At 46.7% G+C, this 25,437-nt stretch overlaps 1 protein-coding gene across 1 annotated transcript in view; it reads left to right on the top strand.

Moving 5' to 3' along the window:
* The first annotated feature begins 21,491 nt into the window (after positions 1–21,491).
* Positions 21,492–25,437, top strand: part of CDH22 (cadherin 22) — a 542,246-nt gene continuing 538,300 nt past the window's right edge. Inside the window, exon 1 of the mRNA XM_089689403.1 lies at positions 21,492–21,775. The gene's annotated coding sequence lies outside the window, so the exon portion shown is untranslated. The remainder of the gene's footprint in view (positions 21,776–25,437) is intronic.

The following is a 25,437-nucleotide window of genomic DNA, read 5'->3' as shown; positions in this document are numbered from 1 at the left end:
CTGCCTTCCCCTGGACACCATGAGTAGGCCGATGGCTAACATTATGGAAGGATTGCTGGCCCAGCTGTGGGAGGCTGCTGCTTCCTGTGGTGTGTCACAAGAGTGACACTTCAATTCAATATGGAGGATGGTGGAATAAATCAGCCTCTGACTTTAATTTTTTTTATAGTTGAACTCTCGAGATGGAAAAATATATTCCATTGTAATGGGGCGACCTCCCCTCTGCAAGAGATAATTGCTTGTTTTGCTTAGATGATGACATATAAGAAGATATACTTTCCTTATTCCTTGCTCCCGCAGCCTTCTTCCTGCTTGGTGACTGGCCCTAAAGCCTCTTTCCTTTGTTGCCCAACCAGAGCCAGGCAGCACTGGCAGTTGAGAGGGGGATGCACTGCAAGGGTAAATGTTTTTTTGACCCAGGAGTTCAACTATAAGGGCTCAAATGGTAAGATTACGTAATTTGGTAAATCTAAAGGAGATTGTACAGAGACTGTACAATAAAATTGTATGGCTAGCTTTAGGCACACCACACATTACAATCTCTCAGTAGAGGACACAGCTGTGACTTAAAACCATACGGAGCTGCAGGGGAAATAGGGGATCAGCACCATAATCATCACAATTATGACAAATAGAGATGAGCGAATCGAAGCATCCGAAGTGGAATTCGAGTCGAATATCGGAAAAATTTCGATTCGTGCCGAATCCGAAAAACAGCCTAATTCGGACGCGCGAATCGAAATTTTTCCGAAAATGGCGGCTGACATGTGCGGCGACGGAGCGGGGATGTCGGGGAAGGCGCGCAGACAAGGCGCGCTGCCCCATAATGCATTCCTCAACGACATGTGATCGCATCAGCCAATCAGCAGCCAGCCAGCCAGCACTGTGTAATGGTCGAGGTATATATAGCGGCCATTTTGGAAATCTTCATTTGCCTGCAGTCATTGAACAGAGGCAGACCGCTCTGTACTAGGGACAGGGACAGAGTTAGGGCCACAGAAACGAGAATTGGGGACAGAGAGAAGTTACTTAGGGACAGAGAACCATTACTCAGGGACACAGACTTGTTAATGAGGGCCACAGAATCGTTATTTAGGGACAAAGAAACGCTAGTTAGGGCCACAGAATTCATACTCAGGGACAGACAGAATTGTTACTCAGTGCCAGAGAATTGTTACTTAGGGCCACAGAAACGTTATTAGGGCCACAGAATTTTTACTCAGGGACAGACAGAATTGTTACTGAGTGCCAGAGAATTGTTACTCAGGGACAGACAGAATTGTTACTGAGTGCCAGAGAATTCTTAGGGCCACAGAATTCATTCTCAGGGACAGACAGAATTGTTACTCAGGGACAGACAGAATTGTTACTGAGTGCCAGAGAATTGTTACTCAGGGACAGACAGAATTGTTACTGAGTGCCAGAGAATTGTTACTCAGGGACAGACAGAATTGTTACTGAGTGCCAGAGAATTGTTACTCAGGGACAGACAGAATTGTTACTGAGTGCCAGAGAATTGTTACTCAGGGACAGACAGAATTGTTACTGAGTGCCAGAGAATTGTTACTCGCACAGACACAAAATTGTTACTTGCACAGACACAGAATTGTTACTCGCACAGACACAGAATTGTTACTCAGGGCCACAGAATTCATACTCAGGGATAGACAGAATTGTTACTGAGTGCCAGAGAATTGTTACTCAGGGACAGACAGAATTGTTACTGAGTGCCAGAGAATTGTTACTCAGGGACAGACAGAATTGTTACTGAGTGCCAGAGAATTGTTACTCGCACAGACACAAAATTGTTACTTGCACAGACACAGAATTGTTACTCGCACAGACACAGAATTGTTACTCAGGGCCACAGAATTCATACTCAGGGACAGACAGAATTGTTACTGAGTGCCAGAGAATTGTTACTCAGGGACAGACAGAATTGTTACTGAGTGCCAGAGAATTGTTACTCAGGGACAGACAGAATTGTTACTGAGTGCCAGAGAATTGTTACTCGCACAGACACAAAATTGTTACTTGCACAGACACAGAATTGTTACTCGCACAGACACAGAATTGTTACTCAGGGCCACAGAATTCATACTCAGGGACAGACAGAATTGTTACTGAGTGCCAGAGAATTGTTACTCAGGGACAGACAGAATTGTTACTGAGTGCCAGAGAATTGTTACTCAGGGACAGACAGAATTGTTACTGAGTGCCAGAGAATTGTTACTCAGGGACAGACAGAATTGTTACTGAGTGCCAGAGAATTGTTACTCAGGGACAGACAGAATTGTTACTGAGTGCCAGAGAATTGTTACTCGCACAGACACAAAATTGTTACTTGCACAGACACAGAATTGTTACTCGCACAGACACAGAATTGTTACTCAGGGCCACAGAATTCATACTCAGGGATAGACAGAATTGTTACTGAGTGCCAGAGAATTGTTACTCAGGGACAGACAGAATTGTTACTGAGTGCCAGAGAATTGTTACTCAGGGACAGACAGAATTGTTACTGAGTGCCAGAGAATTGTTACTCGCACAGACACAAAATTGTTACTTGCACAGACACAGAATTGTTACTCGCACAGACACAGAATTGTTACTCAGGGCCACAGAATTCATACTCAGGGACAGACAGAATTGTTACTGAGTGCCAGAGAATTGTTACTCAGGGACAGACAGAATTGTTACTGAGTGCCAGAGAATTGTTACTCAGGGACAGACAGAATTGTTACTGAGTGCCAGAGATTTGTTACTCGCACAGACACAAAATTGTTACTTGCACAGACACAGAATTGTTACTCGCACAGACACAGAATTGTTACTCAGGGCCACAGAATTCATACTCAGGGATAGACAGAATTGTTACTGAGTGCCAGAGAATTGTTACTCAGGGACAGACAGAATTGTTACTGAGTGCCAGAGAATTGTTACTCAGGGACAGACAGAATTGTTACTGAGTGCCAGAGAATTGTTACTCGCACAGACACAAAATTGTTACTTGCACAGACACAGAATTGTTACTCGCACAGACACAGAATTGTTACTCAGGGCCACAGAATTCATACTCAGGGACAGACAGAATTGTTACTGAGTGCCAGAGAATTGTTACTCAGGGACAGACAGAATTGTTACTGAGTGCCAGAGAATTGTTACTCAGGGACAGACAGAATTGTTACTGAGTGCCAGAGATTTGTTACTCGCACAGACACAAAATTGTTACTTGCACAGACACAGAATTGTTACTCGCACAGACACAGAATTGTTACTCAGGGCCACAGAATTCATACTCAGGGACAGACAGAATTGTTACTGAGTGCCAGAGAATTGTTACTCAGGGACAGACAGAATTGTTACTGAGTGCCAGAGAATTGTTACTCAGGGACAGACAGAATTGTTACTGAGTGCCAGAGAATTGTTACTCAGGGACAGACAGAATTGTTACTGAGTGCCAGAGAATTGTTACTCAGGGACAGACAGAATTGTTACTGAGTGCCAGAGAATTGTTACTCGCACAGACACAAAATTGTTACTTGCACAGACACAGAATTGTTACTCGCACAGACACAGAATTGTTACTCAGGGCCACAGAATTCATACTCAGGGATAGACAGAATTGTTACTGAGTGCCAGAGAATTGTTACTCAGGGACAGACAGAATTGTTACTGAGTGCCAGAGAATTGTTACTCAGGGACAGACAGAATTGTTACTGAGTGCCAGAGAATTGTTACTCGCACAGACACAAAATTGTTACTTGCACAGACACAGAATTGTTACTCGCACAGACACAGAATTGTTACTCAGGGCCACAGAATTCATACTCAGGGATAGACAGAATTGTTACTGAGTGCCAGAGAATTGTTACTCAGGGACAGACAGAATTGTTACTGAGTGCCAGAGAATTGTTACTCGCACAGACACAAAATTGTTACTTGCACAGACACAGAATTGTTACTCGCACAGACACAGAATTGTTACTCAGGGCCACAGAATTCATACTCAGGGACAGACAGAATTGTTACTGAGTGCCAGAGAATTGTTACTCAGGGACAGACAGAATTGTTACTGAGTGCCAGAGAATTGTTACTCAGGGACAGACAGAATTGTTACTGAGTGCCAGAGATTTGTTACTCGCACAGACACAAAATTGTTACTTGCACAGACACAGAATTGTTACTCGCACAGACACAGAATTGTTACTCAGGGCCACAGAATTCATACTCAGGGACAGACAGAATTGTTACTGAGTGCCAGAGAATTGTTACTCAGGGACACCTAATCGTTGAATTAAATAGTATGTCAGACAACATGCAGAGGAGTGGCAGAGGAGGCAATGTTTTAGGAGCGAGCAGACGTGGCAGCAGAGGAAGGGGTCGAGGCAGCAGTATTCGCAGCCAGAGGCCAGTGCTCCCGGTGTCATCCAGCGGTCGTGTCTCCACCGACAACCCTGCCGTCATTGATTGGTTGGCTCGGTCGTCTTCCTCTTCCCAGGTCACCTCTGACACCTACAGCCAACGGTCGGTGGGTACGTCAGACACAACCGTTAGTTGGCATGGCCCGGGACCAAGCCCACTGAAATCACGTGTCCTCTACCTGCCCCTGTCCTTTGCTGTTCCCTCACCAAGCGAAGTATCGCATGCTGTGGGCTCAGCCCCACTGTACAGTGAGGAAGAGCTAACAGAGGGCGGTCAGGAACGGGGGGAGACATCGGCCTTTTCAGCAGCCAAGCGAACAAGTACTGGCGAGGAGAGTGGCTCGGTAGCCGGTCTAGAGACAGGTCTGTCTCCTGACCCAGACGCAGCCGAGGGGGCTAGTAGTGAGGCGGAGACCCTACTTGATGATGAGGAGGTTGATCGCACTTGGCAGCCTCGTCGTCATCAGGCAATTTCTTCCGCATCATCAGGAGAAGAGGGTGGCAGCTTGGCAGCGAGCAAAACAGTCGGTGGGTTGCCCAGGAGACAGCAGCAGGGTCGCATCAGTGTCAGTGGAGCCAAACGTCCACGGAGTAGAGCACCAGCTCCACTGCAGCCTACCACCACGGCCAGTAGTGGTGCCGTTGCGCACGGAGGAAGTAGCAGTCAGCCAGTGAAGAGTAGCGGGGGCAAAGTTTCCTACTCGGTGGTGTGGCAATTTTTCCTCAAGCCGCCCGAGGAAGTAAACGTAGCCGTATGTCGACTATGTGGCCAGAAATGCAAGCGTGGCCAGGGGGCCCATGTTGGGACTACAGCGTTGCGTCAGCATATGCAGCGTCACCATTCGGTGGCCTGGGAAAACCGTGATAAACATACGGCGGTTCTGCCTGCCCCAGCCCCCGCTCCATCACCCGCTCCGTTACTTGCTCCGTCACCCGACGTCGTCAATCGCCCTCTATCAGCCAGTCAAGGCTCCAACACCTCTGCTGAGGGGAGTTGTCGCTCATTGGCATCTTCCGCTCGTTCAGATGCTCCTTCTCCTGCTACTCCTCTTCTCGGATTCCGTCAACAGTCTTTCTTGGAATCCGTATCCAAGAGACAACAGTTTGCGAGCACGCACCCGACGGTGCAAAAGCTGAACGTCCTCCTGTCCAAGTTGCTGGTGCTGCAGTCCCTCCCTTTCCAACTGGTGGACTCAGCACCTTTCCGAGAAATGATGGCTTGTGCCGCGCCGCGGTGGAGAGTGCCAAGCCGTCATTTCTTTGCCCAAAAGGCAGTGCCAGCCCTGCATTCACATGTAGAAGAGATGGTGGGCCAGTCTTTGAGCATGTCGGTCTCTGCCAAAGTGCACGGCAGCGCCGACGTGTGGAGCTGTAACTACGGTCAGGGACAGTACATGTCATTTACGGCCCACTGGGTGAACGTGGTGCCGGCACAGCCGCACCAGCAACTTGGACAGGTCACGACGCTTTTGCCTCCACGTTTGCACGTCCTTGGTCCAGCAAGCATGTCCGCCTCTACCACCTCTTTTTCCGCCGTGTCCTCAGCCGCCACCCCCGTGCCAAGTCCCATTACCCGACCGGCATATCACATGTGCAGGGCGCAACGGTGTCACGCTGTGCTGCACCTGGTATGCCTTGGCGAACGTAGTCACACAGGGGAGGAACTGCTGAGTGTAATGAACAGAGAAATCGACAGATGGCTGTCTCCGCGCAAACTAAAAATCGGAACCATGTTGACTGACAACGGAAAGAACATGGTGTCTGCTCTGCGTCAAGGAAGGTTGTGCCATGCGCCATGCATGGCTCACGTGTTCAATCTGGTTGTCAAGCGGTTCCTAAAATCCACCATCCCACTGCAAGACATCCTTAAAATGTCACGTAAACTGTGCATGCATTTCAGCCATTCCTACACCGCAAAGAACACCCTCATTGAGCTGCAGCGGCAGAACGGAATTCCACAGCATCGCCTGATCTGCGACGTTGCAACAAGGTGGAATTCAACCCTACACATGTTAGACCGCCTTTACGAGCAGCGAAAGGCCATCACCGATTTCCTGATGTTACAAGCGGATAAAGGTACTCCCCTGTGTAACTTAGATGTCAGCCATTGGCAGCTCATGCGTGACACCTGCCGCTTGCTCAGGCCCTTTGAGGAGGCCACGCTATTCGTGAGTCGGCAGGACTATGGGATGAACGACGTCATTCCTCTGTTGCACGTCCTGGAACAAATGCTGTTAACAATGGCTGGTCAGGGTGCGGTAGACGTGGCGCACAGATCTCAACGCCACATGACCCCTGTGGGGGCAGGACAGGAAGAAGAGGAGGAGGTAGAGGAGGACATTTGTGCTCAGGAATTATTGAGTGAAATGGGTGGTTTTTCCACTCAGCGGACAGGAGTGGAGGAGCAGGAGCATCTGGTAGAGGAGGAGGAGGAGACAGAGGACCCAGACGCACCGTGGCAGTATGCTGTGGAGATGGAGGCAGGGAGTCCCTCGCATTCCTTGGCACAAATGGCCCATAGCATGCTCGGTTGCTTGCGTAGCGACAGCCGAATAATAACCATCAGACAGAGGGATGACTTTTGGCTGTCCACCTTGTTGGACCCTCGCTACCGGTCCAAAATGGTGGCCTTTTTCACACCTGCTGAGAGGGAGGCCAAAATTACGTACTATAAAAACCACCTATGTAGTCAGTTGGTCTCTGCCTTTGTGCGCCAACGTCCATCCTCAGACACTGTGGGCCCTGTGCGCTCGCGTTCCGCTGGCATGGCAGCAGGGGAGGGGTGGGGTGGTAGGAGCAGTGGCAGCTCCACCAGCAGCGGCTGCCTCAGTCTGCAGTCGATGATGAGTAGCTTTCTTCACCAGCGCAGTGAGGAAACTACTAACCAGCCGCAGCAGCAGCAGCAGCATCAGGTGGACCTGGAGCAGGAGCTCAAACAACAGGCTTGGGCCTACTTGGACAGCACCCTGCCAACCGAGGTAGACAATCCCCTTGACTACTGGGCAACGAAACTTGACCTTTGGCCCCAACTAGCTGAATTTGCCCTTGAAAGGCTGTCATGCCCGGCCAGTAGCGTGGCATCGGAGCGCGTGTTTAGTGCGGCAGGAGGTATTGTAACTCCGCGGAGGACACGACTGTCCACCCAAAGTGTGGAGAGACTCACGTTTGTGAAAATGAATCAGGCGTGGATTAGTCTGGATTTCAAACCACCAGTTCCTGACACAACTGACTAAATCCGCCATGAATCATGCCTCAAACATGTGCCACTTTCAGGTCTCCTCACACTGCTGGTGTGTTTAATTTTTTGACATAGGGTGCTGGCAGATTACGGGCCTCCTATAGCTGCTGCCAGGCCCCTAATCTGCCATAGGCCCCTATATACCGCCTCCTCATGCTGCTGCCAAGTCCAGAGTCTGTCATGGGTCCCTGTATGGCCTCCCATTGCTGCTGTCTCCATCGCCACACTCTGCTGCCATGTGCCACTTTCAGGTCTCTTCACACTGCTGGTGTGTTAAATTTTTTGACATAGGGTGCAGGCAGATTACGGGCCTCACATAGCTGCTGCCAGGCCCCTAATCTGCCATGGGCCCCTATATACCGCCTCCTCATGCTGCTGCCAAGTCTAGAGTCTGTCATGGGTCCCTGTACGGCCTCCCATTGCTGCTGTCTCCATCGCCACACTCTGCTGCCATGTGCCACTTTCAGGTCTCCTCACACTGCTGGTGTGTAGAATTTTTTGACATAGGGTGCTGGCAGATTATGGGCCTCCTATAGCTGCTGCCAGGCCCCTAATCTGCCATAGGCCCCTATATACCGCCTCCTCATGCTGCTGCCAGGTCCAGAGTCTCTCATGGGTCCCTGTACGGCCTCCCATTGCTGCTGTCTCCATCGCCACACTCTGCCATGTGCCACTTTCAGGTCTCCTCACACACTGCTGGTGTGTAGAATTTTTTGACATAGGGTGCTGGCAGATTATGGGCCTCACATAGCTGCTGCCAGGCCCCTAATCTGCCATGGGCCCCTATATACCGCCTCCTCATGCTGCTGCCAAGTCCAGAGTCTGTCATGGGTCCCTGTATGGCCTCCCATTGCTGCTGTCTCCATCGCCACACTCTGCTGCCATGTGCCACTTTCAGGTCTCTTCACACTGCTGGTGTGTTAAATTTTTTGACATAGGGTGCAGGCAGATTACGGGCCTCACATAGCTGCTGCCAGGCCCCTAATCTGCCATGGGCCCCTATATACCGCCTCCTCATGCTGCTGCCAAGTCCAGAGTCTCTCATGGGTCCCTGTACGGCCTCCCATTGCTGCTGTCTCCATCGCCACACTCTGCTGCCATGTGCCACTTTCAGGTCTCTTCACACTGCTGGTGTGTTAAATTTTTTGACATAGGGTGCAGGCAGATTACGGGCCTCACATAGCTGCTGCCAGGCCCCTAATCTGCCATGGGCCCCTATATACCGCCTCCTCATGCTGCTGCCAAGTCCAGAGTCTGTCATGGGTCCCTGTATGGCCTCCCATTGCTGCTGTCTCCATCGCCACACTCTGCTGCCATGTGCCACTTTCAGGTCTCTTCACACTGCTGGTGTGTTAAATTTTTTGACATAGGGTGCAGGCAGATTACGGGCCTCACATAGCTGCTGCCAGGCCCCTAATCTGCCATGGGCCCCTATATACCGCCTCCTCATGCTGCTGCCAAGTCCAGAGTCTCTCATGGGTCCCTGTACGGCCTCCCATTGCTGCTGTCTCCATCGCCACACTCTGCTGCCATGTGCCACTTTCAGGTCTCTTCACACTGCTGGTGTGTTAAATTTTTTGACATAGGGTGCAGGCAGATTACGGGCCTCACATAGCTGCTGCCAGGCCCCTAATCTGCCATGGGCCCCTATATACCGCCTCCTCATGCTGCTGCCAAGTCCAGAGTCTCTCATGGGTCCCTGTACGGCCTCCCATTGCTGCTGTCTCCATCGCCACACTCTGCTGCCATGTGCCACTTTCAGGTCTCTTCACACTGCTGGTGTGTTAAATTTTTTGACATAGGGTGCAGGCAGATTACGGGCCTCACATAGCTGCTGCCAGGCCCCTAATCTGCCATGGGCCCCTATATACCGCCTCCTCATGCTGCTGCCAAGTCCAGAGTCTGTCATGGGTCCCTGTATGGCCTCCCATTGCTGCTGTCTCCATCGCCACACTCTGCTGCCATGTGCCACTTTCAGGTCTCTTCACACTGCTGGTGTGTTAAATTTTTTGACATAGGGTGCAGGCAGATTACGGGCCTCACATAGCTGCTGCCAGGCCCCTAATCTGCCATGGGCCCCTATATACCGCCTCCTCATGCTGCTGCCAAGTCCAGAGTCTCTCATGGGTCCCTGTACGGCCTCCCATTGCTGCTGTCTCCATCGCCACACTCTGCTGCCATGTGCCACTTTCAGGTCTCTTCACACTGCTGGTGTGTTAAATTTTTTGACATAGGGTGCAGGCAGATTACGGGCCTCACATAGCTGCTGCCAGGCCCCTAATCTGCCATGGGCCCCTATATACCGCCTCCTCATGCTGCTGCCAAGTCCAGAGTCTGTCATGGGTCCCTGTATGGCCTCCCATTGCTGCTGTCTCCATCGCCACACTCTGCTGCCATGTGCCACTTTCAGGTCTCTTCACACTGCTGGTGTGTTAAATTTTTTGACATAGGGTGCAGGCAGATTACGGGCCTCACATAGCTGCTGCCAGGCCCCTAATCTGCCATGGGCCCCTATATACCGCCTCCTCATGCTGCTGCCAAGTCTAGAGTCTGTCATGGGTCCCTGTACGGCCTCCCATTGCTGCTGTCTCCATCGCCACACTCTGCTGCCATGTGCCACTTTCAGGTCTCCTCACACTGCTGGTGTGTAGAATTTTTTGACATAGGGTGCTGGCAGATTATGGGCCTCCTATAGCTGCTGCCAGGCCCCTAATCTGCCATAGGCCCCTATATACCGCCTCCTCATGCTGCTGCCAGGTCCAGAGTCTCTCATGGGTCCCTGTACGGCCTCCCATTGCTGCTGTCTCCATCGCCACACTCTGCCATGTGCCACTTTCAGGTCTCCTCACACACTGCTGGTGTGTAGAATTTTTTGACATAGGGTGCTGGCAGATTATGGGCCTCCTATAGCTGCTGCCAGGCCCCTAATCTGCCATAGGCCCCTATATACCGCTTCCTCATGCTGCTGCCAGGTCCAGAGTCTCTCATGGGTCCCTGTACGGCCTCCCATTGCTGCTGTCTCCATCGCCACACTCTGCCATGTGCCACTTTCAGGTCTCCTCACACACTGCTGGTGTGTTACATTTTTTGACATAGGGTGCTGGCAGATTATGGGCCTCCTATAGCTGCTGCCAGGCCCCTAATCTGCCATAGGCCCCTATATACCGCCTCCTCATGCTGCTGCCAGGTCCAGAGTCTCTCATGGGTCCCTGTACGGCCTCCCATTGCTGCTGTCTCCATCGCCACACTCTGCCATGTGCCACTTTCAGGTCTCCTCACACACTGCTGGTGTGTAGAATTTTTTGACATAGGGTGCTGGCAGATTATGGGCCTCCTATAGCTGCTGCCAGGCCCCTAATCTGCCATAGGCCCCTATATACCGCTTCCTCATGCTGCTGCCAGGTCCAGAGTCTCTCATGGGTCCCTGTACGGCCTCCCATTGCTGCTGTCTCCATCGCCACACTCTGCCATGTGCCACTTTCAGGTCTCCTCACACACTGCTGGTGTGTTACATTTTTTGACATAGGGTGCAGGCAGATTACGGGCCTCACATAGCTGCTGCCAGGCCCCTAATCTGCCATGGGCCCCTATATACCGCCTCCTCATGCTGCTGCCAAGTCCAGAGTCTGTCATGGGTCCCTGTATGGCCTCCCATTGCTGCTGTCTCCATCGCCACACTCTGCTGCCATGTGCCACTTTCAGGTCTCTTCACACTGCTGGTGTGTTAAATTTTTTGACATAGGGTGCAGGCAGATTACGGGCCTCACATAGCTGCTGCCAGGCCCCTAATCTGCCATGGGCCCCTATATACCGCCTCCTCATGCTGCTGCCAAGTCTAGAGTCTGTCATGGGTCCCTGTACGGCCTCCCATTGCTGCTGTCTCCATCGCCACACTCTGCTGCCATGTGCCACTTTCAGGTCTCCTCACACTGCTGGTGTGTAGAATTTTTTGACATAGGGTGCAGGCAGATTACGGGCCTCACATAGCTGCTGCCAGGCCCCTAATCTGCCATGGGCCCCTATATACCGCCTCCTCATGCTGCTGCCAAGTCTAGAGTCTGTCATGGGTCCCTGTACGGCCTCCCATTGCTGCTGTCTCCATCGCCACACTCTGCTGCCATGTGCCACTTTCAGGTCTCCTCACACTGCTGGTGTGTAGAATTTTTTGACATAGGGTGCTGGCAGATTATGGGCCTCCTATAGCTGCTGCCAGGCCCCTAATCTGCCATAGGCCCCTATATACCGCCTCCTCATGCTGCTGCCAGGTCCAGAGTCTCTCATGGGTCCCTGTACGGCCTCCCATTGCTGCTGTCTCCATCGCCACACTCTGCCATGTGCCACTTTCAGGTCTCCTCACACACTGCTGGTGTGTAGAATTTTTTGACATAGGGTGCTGGCAGATTATGGGCCTCCTATAGCTGCTGCCAGGCCCCTAATCTGCCATAGGCCCCTATATACCGCTTCCTCATGCTGCTGCCAGGTCCAGAGTCTCTCATGGGTCCCTGTACGGCCTCCCATTGCTGCTGTCTCCATCGCCACACTCTGCCATGTGCCACTTTCAGGTCTCCTCACACACTGCTGGTGTGTTACATTTTTTGACATAGGGTGCAGGCAGATTACGGGCCTCACATAGCTGCTGCCAGGCCCCTAATCTGCCATGGGCCCCTATATACCGCCTCCTCATGCTGCTGCCAAGTCCAGAGTCTCTCATGGGTCCCTGTACGGCCTCCCATTGCTGCTGTCTCCATCGCCACACTCTGCTGCCATGTGCCACTTTCAGGTCTCTTCACACTGCTGGTGTGTTAAATTTTTTGACATAGGGTGCAGGCAGATTACGGGCCTCACATAGCTGCTGCCAGGCCCCTAATCTGCCATGGGCCCCTATATACCGCCTCCTCATGCTGCTGCCAAGTCCAGAGTCTCTCATGGGTCCCTGTACGGCCTCCCATTGCTGCTGTCTCCATCGCCACACTCTGCCATGTGCCACTTTCAGGTCTCTTCACACTGCTGGTGTGTTTAATTTTTTGACATAGGGTGCAGGCAGATTACGGGCCTCACATAGCTGCTGCCAGGCCCCTAATCTGCCATGGGCCCCTATATACCGCCTCCTCATGCTGCTGCCAAGTCCAGAGTCTCTCATGGGTCCCTGTACGGCCTCCCATTGCTGCTGTCTCCATCGCCACACTCTGCTGCCATGTGCCACTTTCAGGTCTCTTCACACTGCTGGTGTGTTAAATTTTTTGACATAGGGTGCTGGCAGATTACGGGCCTCCCATTACTGCTGCCAGACATGTAATCTGCCATGGGCCCCCGTACCGACTCCTCATGCTGTGACGTTGCAACAAGGTGTAATTCAACCCTACATATGTTACACCGCCTTTACGAACAGCTAAAGGCCATCACAGATTTCCTGATGTTAAAAGCGGATAAAGGTACTCCCTGTGTAACTTAGATGTCAGCCATTGTCAGCTCATGTGTGACACCTGCGCTTGCTCAGGCCCTTTGAGGAGGCCACGCTATTCGTGAGTCGGCAGGACTATGGGATGAATGAGGTCAAATCGGCCATGGGCCCCCGTACCGCCTGTTCACGCTGATGCTGGTCCCACAGTGTGACCTGGGTCCCTGTACGGCCTCCCATTGCTTCCACTCTGCCATGTGCCACTTTGAAATCTCCTCACACTCCTGCGGTTGTCCATTTTGTCATAGGTTGCTGGCAGATTACAGGCCTTCCATTGGTGCCACCAAGCCCCATATCGGCCATGGGCCCCCGTACCGCCTGGTCACGCTGCTGCTGGGCCCACAGTGTGACCTGGGTCCCTGTACCGCCTCCCATTGCTCCCACTCTGCCATGTGCCACTTTCAGGTCTCCTCACGCTCCTGCTGGTTTCCATTTTGTCATAGGTTGCTGTATGGCCTCCCATTGCTGCTGCCTCCACCGCCACACTGTGGCTCCAAACACTGGTTTTGGCCCCGTGACTGGCCAAAGGAGTGAAGTGTGCAGTGATTCTAAGATCGACGGCACTCATCTGCATGTCATACTGACAGACAGTATTATTTCTCTTCCCCAGCAGACTCCAAGGGCATTTAAATTAAAGGTACAGTGTTCTGCACTAATATTAAGTCTCTCTGAAGCCTAGAAACACCCTTTTTTAAGTTAAATTCACAGCGAATTTATTCGACTCGAATCGAATATTGTCCACGAATTCGCCGAATCAGTCGAATCGAATTTTTCATTTCTTCGCTCATCTCTAATGACAAATCACAGCTTGAACCATCTTGCTTTGCATGTAATGAGTCTATCTCATATATTAGTTTCACCTTTTAAGTTGCATTACTGAAATAAAGTAACTTTTGCACGATATTCTAATTTTTCGAGTTTCACCTGTATATACTTTGCTCAGAACGTTTGCTTATGTAACAGGGTCTCTTTAAAGAGTTACTCCACCCTGAACTGGAATTTTAGTTTTTGCTAGACAATGGAGGGTTGAGTTTCCTAAATCTCTGAGACCACAGGGGCGTAACTAAACGAGAGGGGGATGGGAATACAAAGCACTCTGAATCCTACCACACAGATAACAATCCCATGATGCAATCTCATTTTGATCTACCAACAGCTATGTAGTGGTAGTATGCATGGCCTGCCAGGTTGGATAAATATATAATGGGTAGTCTAGGTAGCTCCTACTGTTAGGAATATCAATTTAGATCGGCCTCCTGCTCCTCTATACAAACATCCAGTTCAAAGTACTTTGGGAATAATGTAAGTCAGATACGTAGAAGATACCTAGATGTGTGATGCAAAATTCAGCTTCTTTATTGTTGATCAAGCTTTAAGTAATCAATTACATAATCTCCTTACAGATCTCCCCACTGGCACCCTCAAGGAATATAGCAGGCCAGGGGATGACTAATGCCACCATTCTCCACCTTTTACTGAATTAGCATTTTTTTTTATAAAGTATCAGGTTGACTTTATACCAAGGTCCTGCATTAACCTTCCCTATTATCTCCCCATCCAATGGAGTAATGAGAAATACTTGGTACCTTTGAGTAAAGGGGAATAGATGACACCCCACCTGACTTCCAGAACAGCACAGAGGTCAATGGCCAAACCGGAGTTCTGTCATTTGAGGGTGGGTTTGGATGCACAGCCCTGTGTAAGTTACAACTTACTAATAAACAAACAACATAATGACTACTAGGATCCTATAATTTGCCTAATTGTCAGACACCCAAAGGCCATTGTAAATACTATATTCAATTGAAGTGATGAAAGAAACACTATCATGGGTTACTACAGAGCCCGACAAGCTCCATAGAACCCCTATATATTTTTTTTCAGCTATTAAAGTTTTTCTAAAGGCTTATTTTTTTTTAAAGAGGAAATGCCAAACATGTCTCTACTTACCTGCTGTGTGCAGTGGTTTTGCACAGGGCAGCCTGGATCCTTCTCTTCTCAGGTCCCCCGCAGGCTCTCCTGGCCCCTCCCTCCTGTCGGGTTCCCTCACAGTAAACAGCTTACTATGGCGGCACCCGCTGCTCCGTGTGGCTCGGCCCCACCCCCTTTCTCTCTTCTTATTGGTTCATTGGCTGTGATTGACAGCTGTGGGAGCCAATGGCTCCTGCTGCTGTCTCAGCCAGTGAAGAGAGGGTGTCCTGGGATAGCTGAGACTCCAGTGCACATTGCTGGATCGAGAGGGGCTTAGGTGAGTAAGGCTGGGGGAGATGCTGCACACAGAATGTTTTATTATCTTCATGCATAGAATACAAGAAGGTAAAAACCTTGAGCCTTTAGAACCATTTTAAAGACTACCTAAAAACAAAAATGTAAAATATTGCAGCTTACCAATCATTAGATGTAATGGCTTCACTGACTTTCTTTTTTCAGGCTTTGTTTCTCTATCTTTTCACCTGGTGATCTGACGAGAAAGTCTGTAGTTTTTTAACTTCCTTAAACAGACCAAGCTGTCCTGCAAAATTGGTAGTTAAAGGGTTATTTATTTATTTATTTCAGGTACTTATACAGCGCCATCAATTTACGCAGTGCTTTACATACATATATTGTACATTCACATCAGTCCCTAACCCTCAAGGGGTGTACAATCTAAGGTCCCTAACTCACATTAATACATACGTATACTATGGACAATTTATACAGGATCCAATTAACCTACCTGCATGTCTTTGGAGTGTGGGAGGAAACCGGAGTACCCAGAGGAAACCCACGCAGGCACAGGGAGAACACAATTTAAATGTATGTAAACGCTAACAGTAAATTTCTTTTATTTACTCCGTTTTGGTCTATTAAATATACCATTCAAAGCATTTTATTATTTCTGTTCAACAAGTAGGAAAAAAAGCTGTTCATCCAGTTACAAAACTTGTGAGTTGATAACTTCCTGTACTCTGCCTCTAGACTGTTGTCAGTTAGCATTGTTCCCTGTTATATCTATGGGCTACAAAACACCTCCCCTTTTATGTAGTTTTAACATCGTTTTATGTAGTGCTAGCACAATCCCTGTTCTAGGGTGACAACACTGCCTGTATGGTTGTCACCCTAGGACAAAAAGTGAATTGATGTCAGGATCACCAGGTTAAATTAAATGGAAAAAAGTATTTAAAAAATGAATGCAACTACCACATTTAGGGACTGGAAAGCTGCAATAATATCCGTTTTTTTGTGCGTTCAGATACGCTGCCTGGGGTGCATACAAGGGTACGTTTTTATTTATTTAAATCCTTTATCCCAACTAAAAAAATTTTTAAAAAAACTGGCGCAGTACCTGCTTAAAAGTGTTAGCTAGAATTCAGCTTTAATTTGATAGTCAGTTAGGTAAAGACCACCTAAATCTACTTGGCCATCTAATTCTACCCTCTAGATAAGTTGACCAAGATGGCTACCTTGCTCCTCCATAGATACATTGGAAGAGTGAGCGTAGCACCCCTAATGGTTCTCATACACTTAAGGGTCCTTTCACATTTTTCCATTTTTTTCATCAGTTTAGTCACTTTTTTTACAAGAAAAAATGGATCAGTTCACATTGATTTTTCATCAGTTTACATCTGAATTTCATCAGTTTAAATCCATTTTTTTACATTTTTTTACCCATGCAAAAATAGACAGTATGTCCATTCACATCTGTTTTTCGTCCGTTCTGGGTTTTTTTTTTTTTTTTTTTTTAAAAGGGTTTTCTTCCATTCAACAAAACGGATGTTAACAGATGTAAACGAATGTTCACCTGTTTACATCCGCTAGGCCATAAAAATACATTTTTCAGTCGTAAACGGACAGATGAAAAACGGACATACGGAACGCCCGTGTGAAAGAGCCCTAATAGTGGTCACCCTACTGGTGGTCAATGATTTTATATATGACTGTATTGACGATCAATTTACTCTCTGGGGAAAAAGATACATTTGTAAGATTGAAAATAATCATTTGATCTGCCATACACTTAACAATCATATTGAGCTATCTACTTTCTTATGATTAGCCTTTCCATCCAGACCAATTTCAAAGAAACTGACCATTAGTTCTCAATATCGATTAATGAGCTAGTGGAGGGGATTTACTAAAACTGGAGCATGGAAAATTTGGTTTCCAAACCAGTTTCCCAGGTTTTAGGCCCCATTCACATATTGCATAACGGGAACAAGCGTTGCTGTTTTGTGATTTTCAAAAAGTGATTTGCACGCATTTTGAATTGAGCTAGCCCATCATTTGAATGGGCTGCCTTACTCATGTTCGTCACTGAAAAAGAGGCTCCTGCTCCTTTTTGGGCAACGCGCTTTGCATGATTTTGCCGTGTTTGCCATGTAATCCTGTTGTGTGACAATCACGGCAGAATTGCATCATGTTTGGAGTTCCATTAAAGAATATTGGCACCCACTCATGTGTCACGTGTTGTGCAGTGACTGCCACGTAATTTGGAATCGGGGGCAGAATTGCCGCAGTTCTAAACCGCACAGTGTGAATGGAGTCTAAAGCTTAATTGAACAAGCTGAAGTTGGAAGTAATTGACTACCATGCACAGTGGCACCAGATTTCAAGTGCTCCAGTTTTAGTAAATCTTCCCCAGTATGTGTTTTTTCCATAATTCATAGATTCAATCCTATTGCCCAATTCTATGAATCTTTATATGCATGACCACCATAGTGCCTAGTACACACGATGAAAAAATTGGATAAAAAAATCGCTTTGGGGGTGATCGTCCAATAATCTGATTGTTAGTACACAGCTTTTGAGAGCCGGTCACGACAGTTCATTTGAAACTATCTGAAGGGACAAACATGAAAATGTTTCTCGTACAATAACAGAACAAACGATATTTGTTTAATCAGTAAAGCATTCATCTGAAAAAATTTGAGTGACCAAGACCGCTTATGCTCGGAAATGAAAGAATTCAATCCAATACAATTCAATACATTCCATCATCACAGGATGTTGTATTCTTTCTTAGGAGAATCTTCGTAACTTCAGTAACCTATTCCTTTTCGATATGAGACTAGCATGCAAAAAATCCGGACAATCATTCGTTCGATATTCTCATCATGTACCAGGCCTAAGGCAGGAAGTGTGTTACTGGTGGAGATGAGCTCAGTTAAATCCAGACCTGCCTGAGCTATCCCACTAGTAAGCTGTCAAAGTGGACAATCATGGGTGGCAGAGGATGCCTCACCCTGAAGTCTCCTGTATACAAGGGGCATGTATACTGTACATGAGGCTGTGGGAAGGTGAATGCCTTCGCCACCTATGATTGGTTGTCCAATTTGACAATTCACTGGCGGGATAGCTCAGGCGAGTTCAGGCTTGTGTCCAAACATGCAGGAGTTCATCCCTTTTAACCCTTTTACTGCCAGTTATGTACCTGACAGCGAGGGATTTTACACACACTCCTGGTGGCTACAGCCAGCATGTGTGTACACAGGGGTGTATTTAACATAAGGCAAACAAGGCATTTGCCTAGGGCGGCATTTTTCAGGGTGGCAGCAGCATTTTTCAGGGAGGCAGCACCACCCCCCAAAAGAAGGGATGGAAGAATGGACACACATAGCATGGGGACCAGGTGGGATCTGAAAGAGGCTGTAGGCTGCTTGATGGTGTATGCAGAGCCTGACTCTTGTTCCCGGGGATGTCTGGAGCTGTGAAGGTGAGTGTGTTTTCTCTTCCTGGGGTGGGGTGGGGTTGCCAGTGTATGTGGGGCAGTGGTAGTGGAAGGCTCTCTCCAGTGGGAGTGGGGTGTTGTTGTTCAATGTCAGGTTCTTTTTGTGGGGGGAGGGGGGTGTTGGTCGGTGTTAGGGTCTCTCCGTGGGGAGGGGCGGGGAGCCAATTTTTGTGATGCCTAGGGCAGCATGAAACCTAAATACACCACTGTGTGTACATATGACAAGCAGACTCCTGTCTCTCAGATGGAAGTATTCAGCTGGCTGCGCTGACTGATTTCACACACCTCCGGCAGTGGCACCCCCCTATGTATCCCGGGCTCCACCCATCTGTGGGCACAGGACTGGCATAGCAACTGCTGCTGAGTAGAGGGGAGGGAACAGAAATACGCCCACTCTCCTCCCCACTCCTTCCCTTCTTGTTACTGACCAGGAGGCACCATGTAAAACATCACTTCCAGGTCCCCATCTGAGTGTTCATATCCTGGGTATCTATTTACTTGGTACAATCTCATCTTTTATATTTTACCAAACAATTTGGTAATTTATTGCATTTGCGTGCATTGAAAATAACTGTAGTGTATATTTTTTTACTGAATATTGCATTTCCTAGACCTGTGTGGTAATATTATGTGACATAAAAAATTGCAACTACCACTATTATATATTTTCTGAAAGCAGACACCCTAGAGAATATGTTTGGGGGGTTTATGCAATCTTCAGGTATAAAATAATTTTTTAAATGTGTGAAAAAAACAGTTCTGGCAGCAAAAAGGTTAATGGGCGGATCATCAGGTGGAAAGAGGAAAAAAACAAAACCTAAAGATTAATAAACTGCAATAAAATGAATTTTTGTTTACGTGTTCAGATACGCTTTAATTTACAGAGTACAGTAATACCTCAGATAAAAATAAAAGTATAGTAAACGCTCCTATAAGTAGCTGCTAAAACACCAAGAGGCACCAACACTCTAAAAGATCAAAGATATAAAAAGGGGTTTAAACATCTCCTTAACGGCTTGATGACTACACCATAGGAAAAAGTTCACTGGATTGACTAATATACCTTGAGGATTATTATTTATGCGCATTATCGATGCGCTTCCGGTGAGTGCGCATTTTTCCCTTTTGGCTGGAGTCACAAGTTTATCTGCTACATTATCAGACTTTATATTCGTTTATGGTCTCACATGCATTTATGATCATTTTATGTTGACTCATTGGCATAATATTTGATATTTATTTGTAGCCCAACACCCCTTTTTATATCCACAGTAATACCTCAGTTTAAGAATTTAATTCATTCTGCAGGACTTTTCTTATAGCGAAAAATTCTTAAACCGAAACGCCGTTTCCCATAGGAATGCATTGAAAACCAATTAATCTGTTCCGGAGATCAGAAAAAAGTAAACACTAATAAATACCGCATGAGTTATTTTATCAAGTCATGCGGCATATTAGTAGTGACAACCATGTGTTAATATTTCAGCTGTCAGCGGGGTTCCCCACTGACAGCTGAATGTAAAATAATTGCCGGCAATTAAAAAAATTATTTAAATAACTGCGTGGGGTCCCCCTTCCCATCCATACCAAGCCCTTCGTGCCTGGTATGGATTCTGAGGGGAACTCCCACGCCAAAATTTAAAACAAAATGGCGTGGGGGTCCTCCCCTAAATCCATACCAGACCCTTTTTTAGAGCATGCAGCCTGGTAGGTCAGGAAAGGGGGGAGACAAACAATGTTTCTATTTAGTTTCTTAAAAGAAACAACATTTCGGTTAACTTTGGGGAAAGTGACAGCTAATTCTGTGAGCTATAGTGAAGAAAAAAAAAAAGAACCAGCAATTGCATTTAAAAATCAGCACTGATAACCACTTTGTATTGCGACAAAAATTCATACAAAATTTGTAAACCGAGGTATTATTTTCAGTGGATTTTCATTTGTAAACGCAAAAATTACTTTAACCGAGGCGTTCTTAAACCGAGTTATTACTGTACTCAGAAGGTTGAAATTTACATAGAAGTCTTTTTTTCTGGGTTTCTCCACCAGTGGATCATGGCAGCAGGAAAATGTGGGAAAGGTAATTACAGAACGCTTATTGTTCCTCCTATAAGGACAACCTGTTACTTGCCTATCCTGGCACAAGTCCATGCTAAACTTAATCTATAATGTAGAGCATCCTTTCCAATAAAAAAAATAAAAAATATATCTGCCAGATATCCTAACTAGGTACATCGTTCTGTCATCTTCTTATTCATCACCGGGCACGGTGCCATCACCACCTCCTACTACTGGTAAGAGAATACCGGTAGCCCCTGGATTTTGCATTTAAAAAAATAATTGGCTTTGGGTGGGGAAGAAGCCAATGAAAAATGCAATGGCCCCCACCTAACGTGATCAAATAAGGCAACACTTAACCAAGTCATCTCCACAGGGGCCAGCTGCATGCTGCTGTGCCACACTCCGCTCTTCCAATTCATCACCAAACATCCTTGCTCTATTCAAGACAACGCTACGGCCAATGTAAGAGTTAACGGCCAAGCAAAGAGAAGGGGGGGGAGGCTACACAGCTGATCCCTGTAGTTTGTGCTAGTTGAGAGATTTCCTGGGAATCCAATCCCCCACCCCTCCAGGATTCAGTGGCCTCCTCCAGCCCAGCTCAGTGAGCAGTAAGCAAGTCTAACATCTTGCTCCTTTCCTTGTGCATTCCCCGAGTCTCCAGCAGGGGAGAACAGGAGAGGGGATTGGATCCAGGCTTCTTCTGTCTCACACATCTTTCCCAGTCCCCCTGCCCAGACAAGAGCTGGATGCTCATTCTGACACACTGGAGCGCAGCATGGAATGAATGGGAAAGTGGAGCTGGCTAAGCTTGCCTTTGAATGCAACTGCTGTCCTCCAGCCCCATAAACTGTAGGACTCCCCCCCATCCCCAAGACAGGAGACCCGAAAAGGTAGGACTATGTGTGCTGGCGCAGGGAGGGATGTGCTGCTGTCTGTGTAGAGAAGCGGTGTCTATGCCCAGAGATGGGAGCACATGTGCATGCATGAACCACTGTACAGCTGTTGCCTACAATTGCTTAGCAATGATGGAATAGCTTCCCTTGTGTTGTCTACATGTTTACGGCTCTATGCATATTGCTGGCAGTAGGTGGGTGGATATGTTACATCGTTAAAAGTGTATAAAGCTGAAGGGGAGGCTAAGAGTCGTATTTTTTCCCGTCACCGGTCCTTGTAAACATTTTAAGACACAATAACTTCCTGTAAAGGCAGCACACAGCCCAGCCTTGCCTGTGCCCCAGCAATACGGCACGAAATGTGCATCAACACGTACCCACAACAGTTCGATTGATAGCTTGTGGCTCGTTCGCACACACTCGTTAAGCATGGACAGAAAAAAAAAAAATCAGGTCTCTTTTATTTTCAAAAGCACAGTTCGAGCTCAACGCATAGAAGAAAGAAAAAAAAAAATTGTCGTTGAGTGCAACGCATAATTTGTGTCATTATCTTACAACCCTGGTGCACCTTTACTGCAATGGCACATTCATCCCTAAATATAGTACATCATACAATGTAACTTAGTCACACACAGAGGGATGGCAGCAACACAACATTTAAAGGCGCTCATCGTACGGTGTGTTAACGAGAACATAATGAGTCTGTGTGTCCAAGACCGTCCACGACTTAATATGTTCTAATAAAAAAATAATGTGCAGTCTTGTGCCGTGGAGTACGTCTCATGCCTTTGCCATGTTACAGCATAATTCTTTTATGTCAATCAGCATGAAAGCCACAGCACAACCTGAGCTTTGGGATTCAAGCCTTTCAAATGTCATATCTCCGGTGTGTTGCAAATTTTTCACTGTGTCGTATCGTACAATATTACTACCAGCACCATCTGTCATAGCGGTACAGCTGAATTGTGTATCAACATAGTGTATACCATGTGTTCCTGCAGCACACACAAACTTTGTATTACATATTAAGAACAAATGGAAACAATCGCTTGACACGCAGCGGCAAAAAAAAAGGTCAGTAGAGCGTATTATTAAAACACCTTTTTCATAGGTTCAGGAGCAATCCGTCCTTGCTTGTTTGTACGGTTATTATTTACAGAAAAATTCAATGACTAATTGTACAGACAGGAATAGCCTCAAGCTCTCAGGGTGGTCAGACATTAGGCGATGCTCATAAGCAATGTAATCTTTGTAAGTATCATCTGCATGGTATGGAGATCACAGCATGACCTGTTCCAGTTGAACGGCCAGTTAAAGAGATTTTCCAGAATGTTGAATTTGTTTTTGCGACTGTGTTGTTTTTTTTTAACATCCTTTCTCCATAGGAATGGTGATTTCTACAAGGTAAAGTTGCACACGCTGGGAGTGACATTCATAGTAGGTGGTGCCACTGAGTGATTGCTTCAAGGATAGGCATGTTATGAATTTTTCACCAAGGTTGTATGTTGTGCAAGAATCATAAAATAATTAGCGTTCAAAAAACAGCTATAGAAAAATGCTTAATAAATGTAATGTCAGGAAAAGGATATATGTCACAACAGGCTATACATGTTGCTTTAAACATTAGTTACATCTGTATGGTTTCTCCTGTAGTCCCCCGTTGAAAGAGACATTATGTTGGCATCATTAAAAGAGACATATAGACTACGTATAATAATATAGGGAACATGTAGAGTATGTATAATATAAGGAACACATAGCGTATGTATAATATGGGGAACATGTAGAGTACGTATAATATGGGGAACACGTAGAGTACGTATGATATGGAGAACACATAGAGTACGTATGATATGGAGAACACGTAGAGTACGTATAATATGGAGAACACGTAGAGTACGTATAATATGGAGAACACGTAGAGTACGTATGATATGGAGAACACGTAGAGTACGTATAATATGGAGAACACGTAGAGTACGTATAATATGGAGAACACGTAGAGTACGTATAATATGGAGAACACGTAGAGTACGTATAATATGGAGAACACGTAGAGTACGTATAATATGGAGAACACGTAGAGTACGTATAGTATGGAGAACACATAGAGTACGTATAGTATGGAGAACATGTAGAGTACGTATAATATGGGGAACACTTGGATTAGGTATAATATAGGGAACACGTAGAGTAGATATGATATGGAGAACATGTAGAGTACGTATAATATGGGGAACACGTAGAGTACGTATAATATGGGGAACACGTAGAGTACGTATAATATGGGGAACACGTAGAGTACGTATAATATGGGGAACACGTAGAGTACGTATAATATGGGGAACACTTAGAGTACGTATAATATGGGGAACACGTAGAGTACGTATAATATGGGGAACACGTAGAGTACGTATAATATGGGGAACACGTAGAGTACGTATAATATGGGGAACACGTAGAGTACGTGTAATATGGGGAACACGTAGAGTACGTATAATATGGGGAACACGTAGAGTACGTATAATATGGGGAACACGTAGAGTACGTATAATATGGGGAACACGTAGAGTACGTATAATATGGGGAACACGTAGAGTACGTATAATATGGGGAACACGTAGAGTACGTATAATATGGGGAACACGTAGTGTAGGTATAATATAGGGAACACGTAGAATACGTATAATATGGGGAACACGTAGATTAGGTATGATATGGAGAACAGGTAGAGTAGGTATGATATGGAGAACAGGTAGAATACGTATAATAATGGGAACACGTAGAGTACGTATAATAATGGGAACACATAGAGTATGTATAATATAGGGAACCCGTAGAGTACGTATAATATGGGAAACACATAGAGTAGGTATAATATAGGGAACACATAGAGTAGGTATAATATAGGGAACACGTAGAGTAGGTATGATATGGAGAGCACGTAGAGTACGTATAATATGGAGAACACGTAGAGTACATACAATATGGGGAACACGTAGAGTACATATAATATGGGGAACACTTGGATTAGGTATAATATAGGGAACACGTAGAGTAGATATGATATGGAGAACATGTAGAGTACGTATAATATGAGGAACACGTAGAGTACGTATAATATGGGGAACACGTAGAGTACGTATAATATGGGGAACACGTAGAGTACGTATAATATGGGGAACACGTAGAGTACGTATAATATGGGGAACACGTAGAGTACGTATAATATGGGGAACACGTAGAGTACGTATAATATGGGGAACACGTAGAGTACGTATAATATGGGGAACACGTAGAGTACGTATAATATGGGGAACACGTAGAGTACGTATAATATGGGGAACACGTAGAGTACGTATAATATGGGGAACACGTAGAGTACGTATAATATGGGGAACACGTAGAGTACGTATAATATGGGGAACACGTAGAGTACGTATAATATGGGGAACACGTAGAGTACGTATAATATGGGGAACACGTAGAGTACGTATAATATGGGGAACACGTAGTGTATGTATAATATGGGGAACACGTAGAGTACGTATAATATGGGGAACACGTAGATTAGGTATGATATGGAGAACAGGTAGAGTAGGTATGATATGGAGAACAGGTAGAATACGTATAATAATGGGAACACGTAGAGTACGTAT

The sequence above is a fragment of the Staurois parvus genome, unplaced genomic scaffold (genome assembly GCF_062004578.1).
Source record: "Staurois parvus isolate SC_StPar_1 unplaced genomic scaffold, SC_StPar_1.0 ptg000473l, whole genome shotgun sequence".
Classification (NCBI taxonomy): Eukaryota; Metazoa; Chordata; class Amphibia; order Anura; family Ranidae; genus Staurois; species Staurois parvus.
The sequence above is the reverse complement of the archived record's forward strand: the minus strand, read 5'-3'. Positions and strand labels throughout refer to the sequence as shown.